The sequence below is a fragment of the Falco biarmicus genome, chromosome 6, assembly GCF_023638135.1.
Source record: "Falco biarmicus isolate bFalBia1 chromosome 6, bFalBia1.pri, whole genome shotgun sequence".
NCBI classification, from domain to species: domain Eukaryota; kingdom Metazoa; phylum Chordata; class Aves; order Falconiformes; family Falconidae; genus Falco; species Falco biarmicus.
In genome coordinates, this window is record NC_079293.1 from 82,023,450 (window position 1) to 82,032,882 (window position 9,433).

The 9,433-nt window shown below is 50.3% G+C and overlaps 1 long non-coding RNA gene across 4 annotated transcripts; it reads right to left on the reverse strand.

Moving 5' to 3' along the window:
- Positions 1 to 223: 223 nt before the first annotated feature.
- On the reverse strand, positions 224 to 9,217 carry LOC130151615 (uncharacterized). Of its 4 annotated transcripts, none has more exons than XR_008822646.1 (4): positions 8,722 to 9,217; positions 8,445 to 8,615; positions 8,197 to 8,295; positions 224 to 7,298 (listed from the first exon to the last, which is right to left on the reverse strand). It is a non-coding gene; the product is annotated as an uncharacterized LOC130151615 (long non-coding RNA). The 4 variants fall into 4 exon arrangements; XR_008822645.1 differs by having other exon boundaries at positions 8,445 to 8,629; XR_008822644.1 differs by having other exon boundaries at positions 8,445 to 8,635.
- Between the last annotated feature and the right edge of the window lie 216 nt (positions 9,218 to 9,433).

The window sequence follows — 9,433 nt, forward strand, 5'->3', positions numbered from 1 at the left end:
CCAGGACGAGCCCCGCAGAGCACAGCAATTATTTGCTATAGAGGATGCATTTTTGGCACCCAGTATGCAATATGTTGCTGTCACCCTCATGACAACTCCGTAATCTCTTCTTTCCTTTCCAGTGTTTTTGTCCCAGTTTCCAAGAAGCAGACATGAAGGATTTACTCTTCTGGGGTGGGATAATTCCTCACCAGGAAAGAAATGAACAGAGACAGAGTCAGGAAATTCTTCACTTGTCTATTTTTATTTACAGTGGAGTTCCTGTTATTATCTTGAACAAAAATAGCACAACAGCAAGGCTGCAGCCAAGTTTCCTTTGCCTTTCTGCAGGAGCCCATTGACGCCAGCCCCCGGCCACAGCCCCCTCCCACCGCCTCTCCCCACGGCCAGCACTGGCTCAGCCCAGGGCAGCCCCAAGGATGGGCACCAGTGGTAGCCCCACGCCTCACATGCTCACCTAGTGGCACTCAACCAAACCAGCACTTACAGCTCCTGGCAAGTCCTGTCTGCACCTGAAGGTCCCGAGTCAGCTGGTAGCAGCCAGCCAGCATCGGCACTGGCGATGGTGCGGAGATCCCGACAGTGCACACTGCCCCTGCGGTCCCCCTTCCAGGGTGTGACGAGTTAAACCACCCGGGTTTAATATTTACCAGCAGAAGCAAACAGGTGGTGATACCCCTGTCAAAAAGTAACACAGGCCATATAAAGTACTACTAAAAGATGACACAAGAAGAGGCAGAGAAGTGGTACTGTCTCCACGGGTAACAGCTTCCATACTGAGAGGCTTTCCATTTCCAGCAAGGTTACGCTATGCCCACAGTGACGCCAAGGGGAGAGCAAGTGGCAGCACCTGAGTTATCGTCAGATGAGTTACTGTCCTTGGGATGCGGCAAAATCACAGGCTGTTTTTAAGTGCTTCTCCTTTAAAAATCAATTGGTGGTTTTCACAGCAAACCTAGGTTTTGGACATCATCTTCAAATCCATCATGTTTTATCTTCAGAAAAAAAGGCAGGATCTGCCTTTTACAAAGCCAAGGAGCTGCCAACTGCTTCTCACTTCCTCCCCAGCAAGGACGTACGTGTAGGACAAAATTTTCAAAGCACCTCCAGAGATTAAGCACACATCTCCTGTTGACCATCAATGGGACAAGCGCACCCAACTCCCTTAAGCTCCTCCGGAAAGCTCATCTTTTGATGTCATTTCAAAGGCTTCAAAGCTAAGATTTGTCTCTTTGAGGCGGGAAAAAAAGGAGTGCGAAAGCGTTAAAGCAACTCATCTTAAAGCCCTTTGCCTAGTCCTGCCAGGGTGCAGAGCATCACCAAGCAGGGAGCCTTCCCTGGCTCCTTCCCTGGCTGACCCTGCCGCTGTGATGCCCACGACTGCCCTCTCCCAGGGAGGAGAGGGATGGGACCGAGGAAGACGGTGGCAGAGCCAGCAGCTTGGCCCAGGGTTTGGAGGGCCTGCAGCAAGGGAGTGACATCTCCTACCCAAGGAGACCAGAGTGCTCCAGAGCTCCAGAGTGCTAACACCACTCGTGCTAATCCCTGCCTTATGGCCAGGCAGCAGAGGCACGGGCAGCGAGTGTGCCTTGCTCACAGTCAAAGGCAGGAACTGCTACTCCTGGCTTTGCTACAAGGACAAGCCCTTTCTTCCCTGTGCATCTCCCCACCTTTCCCACATCTGTTTTCTTTGACACCAACCAGAAAGTCCTCTTTGAAACATTTCAGCCTCTGAGATAGGAAGTTGCTGCTAAGAGCTTCATGAAAACATGCAGCTGGACATGGTCTCTTCAAATGCTCCTTCGAAGGGAAAGAATTATTACACCTTATTGGGCATCGGAGAATTCAGTCTTCAGCCTGTGGCCCGCTCTTATATGGAGTTGCTGGATTTTAATAGATGCAAACTGTAAAGTTTTTTCCTATGATTATGGTATCCATAGCAGTGCTAGGCTGAGTAGACTCTCTGAGTGCTCATTTTCTTCAGTATTATGAGAATTCAGTCAAAGTCAGCCCTCAGCACCATGAGAATCATATAAATCCATAGGAAAAAAAGCAGTCTTAAATAGTTCCACTACTCACTGAACACTTCTTTTCCCTCCAAAACAGATCAGGCAACCAAAATGAGAAGTTATGTTTTGTGGTTTGCCCAGGGAGGGGAGAGACAGAGAGTTTGGGGGGGCTCCTTTGCCAGTTTTGCTACAAAAAACGCGATAGGCTGAACCAGAACATCGCCATCCTGGTTGTTACTGCTCCCAGTAACAGACCAGCTCCCCAGTCATGCACAGCGGTTTGCTCGTGCCCCCACCGAGCCGGCAGCTGGCCCTGGGCAGGAGAGCCTGGCTCAGGCAAGGCGGCAGCGGCAGCCGCCCGGAGTTCATCCTCTGACCTCCCGTCCCGCTCCTTGCCATGATGTCATTTTTGCAAAGTGCAAAGTAGGCGCCTGTTTCTGTTTCCATTGTGGTATCACCGCCGGCGATGATAAGGATGATTTATTTTGATTACAGTACCCAGGCACTCCAGTCAAACAGGCAGGCCCCCCGTGTGCCAGATACAGGGCAAAGCAAGAAACGCTGAAGGTCACCTCCTCCCCGGTGAACTTGCCGTCTGGGTGAGACCTTGTGCAAATACCTTAGCAATGTAAATGCCATCTTATGGTTTACTAATCACCTCGATGAATCAAGGTGGGGGGCTCTTGTTTACCTTACAAAAGCTTCCCAAAATAGCAGAGCAATCAGAAACGTTGGGCCATAAGCACTTCCCCATCCCCACAGTCCCTCCTCTGGAGTGGGGCAGCGGGGGGAGTCCCCGGAGGTAGCTCTGCCCTGCTACCCCCCTGCAAAAGATGCCGTACCCAGGGAAGCTCCCCCTGATCCCTCCTCCCTCCTCTGGCTCTCTGGGGCTGTGTTCTGTCTGCAGCACAGCCAGCTTTTATGTCTCCCCAGGGGCAAGAGAGGGAGGGAGAAAGCCTGGCTGAGGAAATGGGGATTAGCCGGCACCACTGCTCGCTCCACCGTGTTCCACTGGCCTCCACGTAGGACATCCACCGGAGGTGTCACAGCTCCCATCGCTCCGTGGCAGGGACACCATGCGTCCCCCACCTGCAGCGACATGTGCTTCCCTTAGCTACTGCCCTGCAGCTGTGGCTCACAAAAGAACTTCTTAGCCCAGAAGTCTCACTGAAGCCAGTGGAAGAGCTCACATCACCAGTTAGGGCTCACACCTCCGGGAGCGAGCAGGGTGGCAGGGAAAGGGAGTGAGGGGCTAGGCGGAGATGAATGGGTATATTGTTCCCGCCTGCCTGCCTGCAGTTTTATTAAGTGCAACATCTTTCATAAGATATTAGAGCTGGTTGACATTTCTCAGCCAACACTTTTTAAAAAAAAATTTCAGCCAGAAGTTGCTTTCAGAAAACCTTCTGGTTGGAATAAAAAGTTGCCAACTTTTCTATTATTTTTTTCTATTTTCACAGGAAAGGTCCTTTTTTTTTTTTTTTTTTTTTTTCCCCCTTCACTGTTTCTTACTCCTTCCCCATTCCTTCAGGTAAAAAAAAGAAAAACTATAACAGAGCAGTAGGTTTTGGTTTAATGTTGACAACCTTTCAATAATACTTCACCCAGCATGACTTGTTTTTGTGAGAATGCTGAGCTACTGTAAAACTTTTCAAGCAACACTTAAAAAGTTGTCACTGAAAGAAGGTGTCATTTCTTAGAAACCTTGATAATCAAACCAGGGATCTAGACCCAAATGTTGCCAGAGCCTGGGTGGGTTGATTTGGGTCCTTCTCTGGCACCAGCTGTACCCAGCGCTGATATGGCCAGAGAGAAGCCGAGGCAGGAGAAGTACCTGCCCCAAGCCATGGCATGCCAGGAGAGCAGGGAGCAGCTCCAGGCTCAGGAGATGCGGCGGCCTTTGAGAGAAGGCTGTGACAGATAGAGGCAGAGGAGGTGAGGAGATGGCAAGGAAGGAACGGGGACAAGCGTGGGAAGAAAGCATCCAGTGCCCTGGCTCTGCGCTCCTGCATGCCGCTGCCGTGTGGGTCGGTCCGCCGGCAATGGCAGCCCCCAGCCCCTGGCTAGCACCAGGGATAGGCGGCACCAGCACGGGTCAGTGGGGCTTGCAGGCAATGCACAGGCTGAAAAGATCATGAAAGGCATGGCTGAAAATGTCAGCGCAGGTAGCACTGAGTCAGTACCACTCCCTCCCTGAAATCCTTGCTCAGGCAGCTGTTCCCAGGGCTGCAAAAACAAAAGGCGTGAGAAGAGAAGGAGACCCAGGGAAAAAACCAAACTACAGCTATAGAGTGTAACTATCGTAAACAGCTAATTTAAGCAGCTTAGCACAAGTCTTGTTTTGGGCATCGTAATGGCACGCTGGCTGCATCCATTATGTATGGAAACAGAAATTTGCTGATTCAGCTGTGAGGGCTTTTGAAGTGATGGCAGCTGAATTCATCCTTTTAACTGAACAGGCACGTTCTTAACAAGCTGCCGCTTCTCCAGCCTGACAAATGGTTTCTAAGACATCCCTTCTCTTTCAGCTGTTTGTCACTCACTCACGCTCCTTCAGGTATAGACGCTTGTGTGGTTTTTGGTTGTTGTGTTTTTTTTCACAGCAGAGCACTCCCTCTTCCTCTCCAGCCCATCTGGCTGTGCAGCATCACACTGCAGAAACTCTTATGCAGCACCAGAAAAAAAGAAAACAGCTGGGGAAAGGTTACCGTGTCACATGCCCTCCCCCACAGATGCTATAATCTGATATACTCAGCTCTCAGTATCTGGGGTAATGAGGGAAAAGAATGAAAAGCAGAACAAATACTACAAAATACATGTAAATAAGGCCCCAGGAATGTCGTGCTTTAACATCTTTACCTTTGAAAAAAAACAAGTTTAAGATGCAGTATGAGGTTATAAATAAAAACAAAAACCCATTATGTATTATACTTTAAAATGGCTCTGAAAGAGTTCTGGGTTTTTCAAACATGGCACATCTAATCTGTAGATCAGATAAGGCACCCACAGATAATCAAGAGTTGACTATAAAACATCTCTTTTTGAATGACAGCTTGAAAAGTTCATGCACATTTCTTATGACAAATCCCCTAATTATCATTTCCATCAATAGACTGTTAACACATATTCCGGGCACTACAGGCAGGAGAGAAAAAACAAGTGGGAAGTACCAGAGCCTTATCGTTCAGATGATAAAAAGTGCAAATTCTAAGCAGTGTTAGAAAAAGCCAGTGGTCAGCTCAGATGAGGATGGGGTTTGTACCTTGCTCATCAAGACTGCCCGCTGTAGCCAATGTCATATGCCATGACACCAGAGAGCCTGTAGACGTGGCCCTCAGACTCGAGTTTCACAGCTTCTCTATTCAGCAGCAGGCAGGGAAGGGGAGGGCCAGTGGGACAGAGCCCGTCCAGGGGGTTCACGCTCCCTCCACGTCTCGCTGGCTGGCACGGATAGTGAAACCTGGCCTGAGGTCTCCCTGGCAATCCTTGTGTGCTTAATCAGATGTGTGAACGTAGTCCTAAAATAAAACTGAACTGCATTTTCCACCACCCCCACCCACACAATGAGAAGCCCGCCCGATGTGCTGTGTATAGGTAACGCTGTTAGTAACTTCTCTCTGCAGGTGCAGCTTTAGGAGGTGGACAGTTTGGATTTCAGGAGCGCACGGTCCAGCCATTCATTAAGACAGAGTCAGTCACAAAATTCAGATCCAGACCTGATGAACCTTCAAGTACATCCACGTTTCAGCCTGTGTTGCAATATGGGGTCTGGCTCTGCCCATCGTGAAAACAATTACCTCCAAAGCACAGCGTTCTCCCTAAAACTCAATTTCTACCTCCTCCTTAAGCAAAGTTCATGGATTTAGATGTGGGCTAGTCAGAGTGACCACTTCACAAAGGGATGCAGAGGCCAGCTCAGACCTCTGGCTGAGGAAGAAGGAAGCATCACCTGGAGCCCTCACTGCATCTTCATGTGCCCACTGGGACTCCCCCCGCCTCAAACCTAAACCTGAGCAGACCACAGCTTCCCATGAAGCCATCCCAAGTCAGCTTCCCACTGGTAGAAAAGCCTAGTTTGAACACCCGTTCCCAGACCAACCAGACCACATCTCCAAGCATTCGTGAGCAGTTGGAGGGAGAGGCTCAGAGAGACCAACCCAAACACTGCAGCCTGAGCTCACTGCTGGCCAAACACTGGTGACTCGCTGGGGCTGGAGTCCTAAGTGCTGGGATTTGCCTCTTGTTCTGGTAGCTGTACCCTGACAGCCAAAAGCTGGCCAAGGGCACCCAGGCAGAGTGCCCTGTGGACCCACAGAGCCCTGGCAGCACTGCAGGATGATGCCAGGCAACAAACTTTTAGGAGGACACAGAGGAGTTGGATCATGGAGACTATGCTACAAAGTGCTATTTTTGTCCCTTCTACTCATAACAGGGGCTCAAGTCCACGCGTGGCACTTCTCTTCCACTCTGAGTCACTGGGACCATTTTCAATGGCCCATACGTTAGTACCACATAGGCAAAGCAGTTTCTCAGCTCTTGTTGGTTGGACCTCCAGATAGAAGACAGCAATACAGCAAAGGAGAGGATAGAAAAGGCTCTGAGGGGCTCCCAGGAGTTTCTTCTCCCAGAATGCACGACAGCACCCCTGTCCAGCCTAAGAGGTGTGGACATCCAGGGTACCGCTCTGAGATGCTCCTGAGTCCCACCAAATTGCTCCAAAGTAAGTGCCCTCGCCAGTGCCCAACTTGGAGGAAGATGTCTAAGCTCCTGGGCCACCACGACCCCGCAGACTCCACAGGAGGAATGCAGCACAATTGGGGGGCAAGAAGGGGGGGCACCAGGGACATTCCCCAGCACCCTTGCTCCTCCATCCACTCTGTCAGGAATTCACCCCTGCAACGGGCACCGGCCTATCAGCTTCACAGGCTACATGACCCAGAAAGGCGAATGATTATTTGGGAGACAAAATATTTACCTAGAAGAGTAGGGTAAAGTGCAGCAAACTTTATGAAATCCATTATGAAACTCCATATGCAGATCTCATGCACCTGGAAAGCCCTTTGGTATTCTTGTGACAGAGCAAGTCCTAAAATGGAGGGATCTCCTACCCAAACATCAGTGAGATTGTGTCACTTGCAGCCACTGGGTCAGAAGGAACAGACTGCTTCTCGCAGTGACCCGTTTAGTCTTCCTCTTCGTGGCTGTGCCTTTCTCATTTAGGAGATCAGCTTGCTCTTGCCAGATGAAGTCAAAGTCACCACTGTGAATCCAGCTTTTTTTTCCTTGTTTCTTGGAAAGCACCAGTCAGTACCATGTCAAGAAAAACAAACAGAGAGGTTTGCTTAGGATCTATTTAAAGCAAAGCATCAGTGGTAGCTCCAATAACAACCCCGGGGCCAGTGCTGATGTTTGTGACAAAACTGGGGCTACTGTGCGTGAGAAGGGCAGAATCATTGCAAAACTGCAGTGAACATCCTGTCTTCCAACCAAAGAGGTCATAGCCATGCACAGTGCAAGTGAGAGCACTCCGCTCCAGCATCCTCGTCACTGACCATGTAGGAAAAGTCCTGGAGCTCAAGCACTGCAAGCTGACATAAGGTCCCGAAATCCAGCAGAGACACCCTGAGCAACACAAGAGGAGGATCTGAGGTTTTTTCCTCTGCCTATCAGACCCTGGGTGGATGAAGATTTCTCTGACCTAGGAGAAAGCCTGCACCTTGAAGGGGGGTGACCCAGCAGCGTGCTCGCTGCCACCCCCTCCCACACCCACCCTCGGTGTCTGGCAACAGAAACCAGCTGGGGAGGCAGTGGTGGAGCAGACCAGGGGCTGCAGAAGTTCCAATCCCACCGGGGTATTTCCTGCTGGAAAGCACATGGACACACACCCCACACAGCTGGGAGTCCTACACCACACGCACGCTGAGCCCAGGGAAAGGGCTACTAGCGCATCCCCACCTCACAAGAGCATAGTGAGGCTAATTTCATTAGTCTCTATGAAACACTCTGACGCTCTCCATATGGAGCACAAAGCGTTATTAAACAGCCATGCAGAGCAAAGCAAATAGTGCTTCGCTTTTGTTTATATAAGGTATTCTGCTGATACCATACCCTTGGGAAACAGTAACAGCTATGGTTACGATAGAGTATTTACTACCACCACAGCTCACTGCAGCAATACTGACCGTACCTCTAAAAGCAATCTCAGAAATGTCTAGTCCACAGGGAATCTCGCTCTGTCCCACTTACAAGCATGCCAGTGCTTGCCTTTTCCTTCTGCAGCTCTTTTCTGTAAAAGAGACATTCATAACTCCAAGCTCTTTACCAGTGAACCTAATCCAGCAAGTATCCAAGACATTCAGGAAAAGAGACTTTCATAGCATTGGAATTTTTCCATGCCAGCACTTTTTCATCCTAAGATAAATGGCTTTTACTTACGGGGCTAAAGGGTCTATTCTTTTCAAAATACTTCTCAGCTTCAAAGCAGCAATGGAAATTGGCCGTGCACCTGGCCAGCTGATCCAGCCTGGAGTCAGCCAAACAGCAAAAGGCATCTTTCTTTCCTGCAGCGCCAAGCGGTGCTGTGCAGTGGACAAGCAGGCTGGAGGGCTGATGTAAACAGGCTAGCACTTAATTAATCAGAATGTATTTAAACAGAGCCCGGTCAACACGGCGCACTGAATTTCCAACCCGGGGGCTAGTGGCCAGGACTCACCTGCCGTTTTGGATGCCGGGTCTTGGAAAAGCCTCCTTCTGGGGAGATGGCTTTTAGGCACCTGGCTGCTGCACTGGGGCAACCCCCCCCGAGCCCTGTCACCTACGCAGTTAACCTGAACAGGCACTGAAGGACAGTCCCCTGCAGCAATTTGGGAAGAGTCCACACCAGAAAACAGCTATGCCAGACCCCCTGTGCTCACGGACTCCTCTCAGGCACAAGTGAGAGCTCCTGCAGATACTGCATGGAAGTTGATTTATTTTTATCATAGGGAAGTCTATAGGCTCCACCTGATGAGACATTGTTTGTCCTTCTCACGAGACGAGCTTAGCAAGCACCCTGCTGAAAGCAGTCTTGACCAAACTGGTCCCGGCCCTGGACAGCAGAGAGAAGTACAAAGCAGGGGAGGAGGAAGAGGAGAAGATGCACACTGCTTGGGGGAGCTGGGCACTGTACTTGGACACCGGCATGGGTCACCATGTTTGCCTGCAAAGCAACTTACCTGAAGCCCAAGCAAGAGCCAAGAGCTGCTCCCAGCCCTTGCCTACCACTCTGCAGGAACTGGGAGGGCTCAACCAGAGATGACTAGAAAGTCCTAGGAGATCTTGGAGCCATCTGTGTCTTGCTCCAAAACTCTTCCCTCTGCAGCTCCCTGCTGCCCAGGACCACCCATTTCTCCCCACCTTGCTTACCATTCCCCATCCCCAGCATG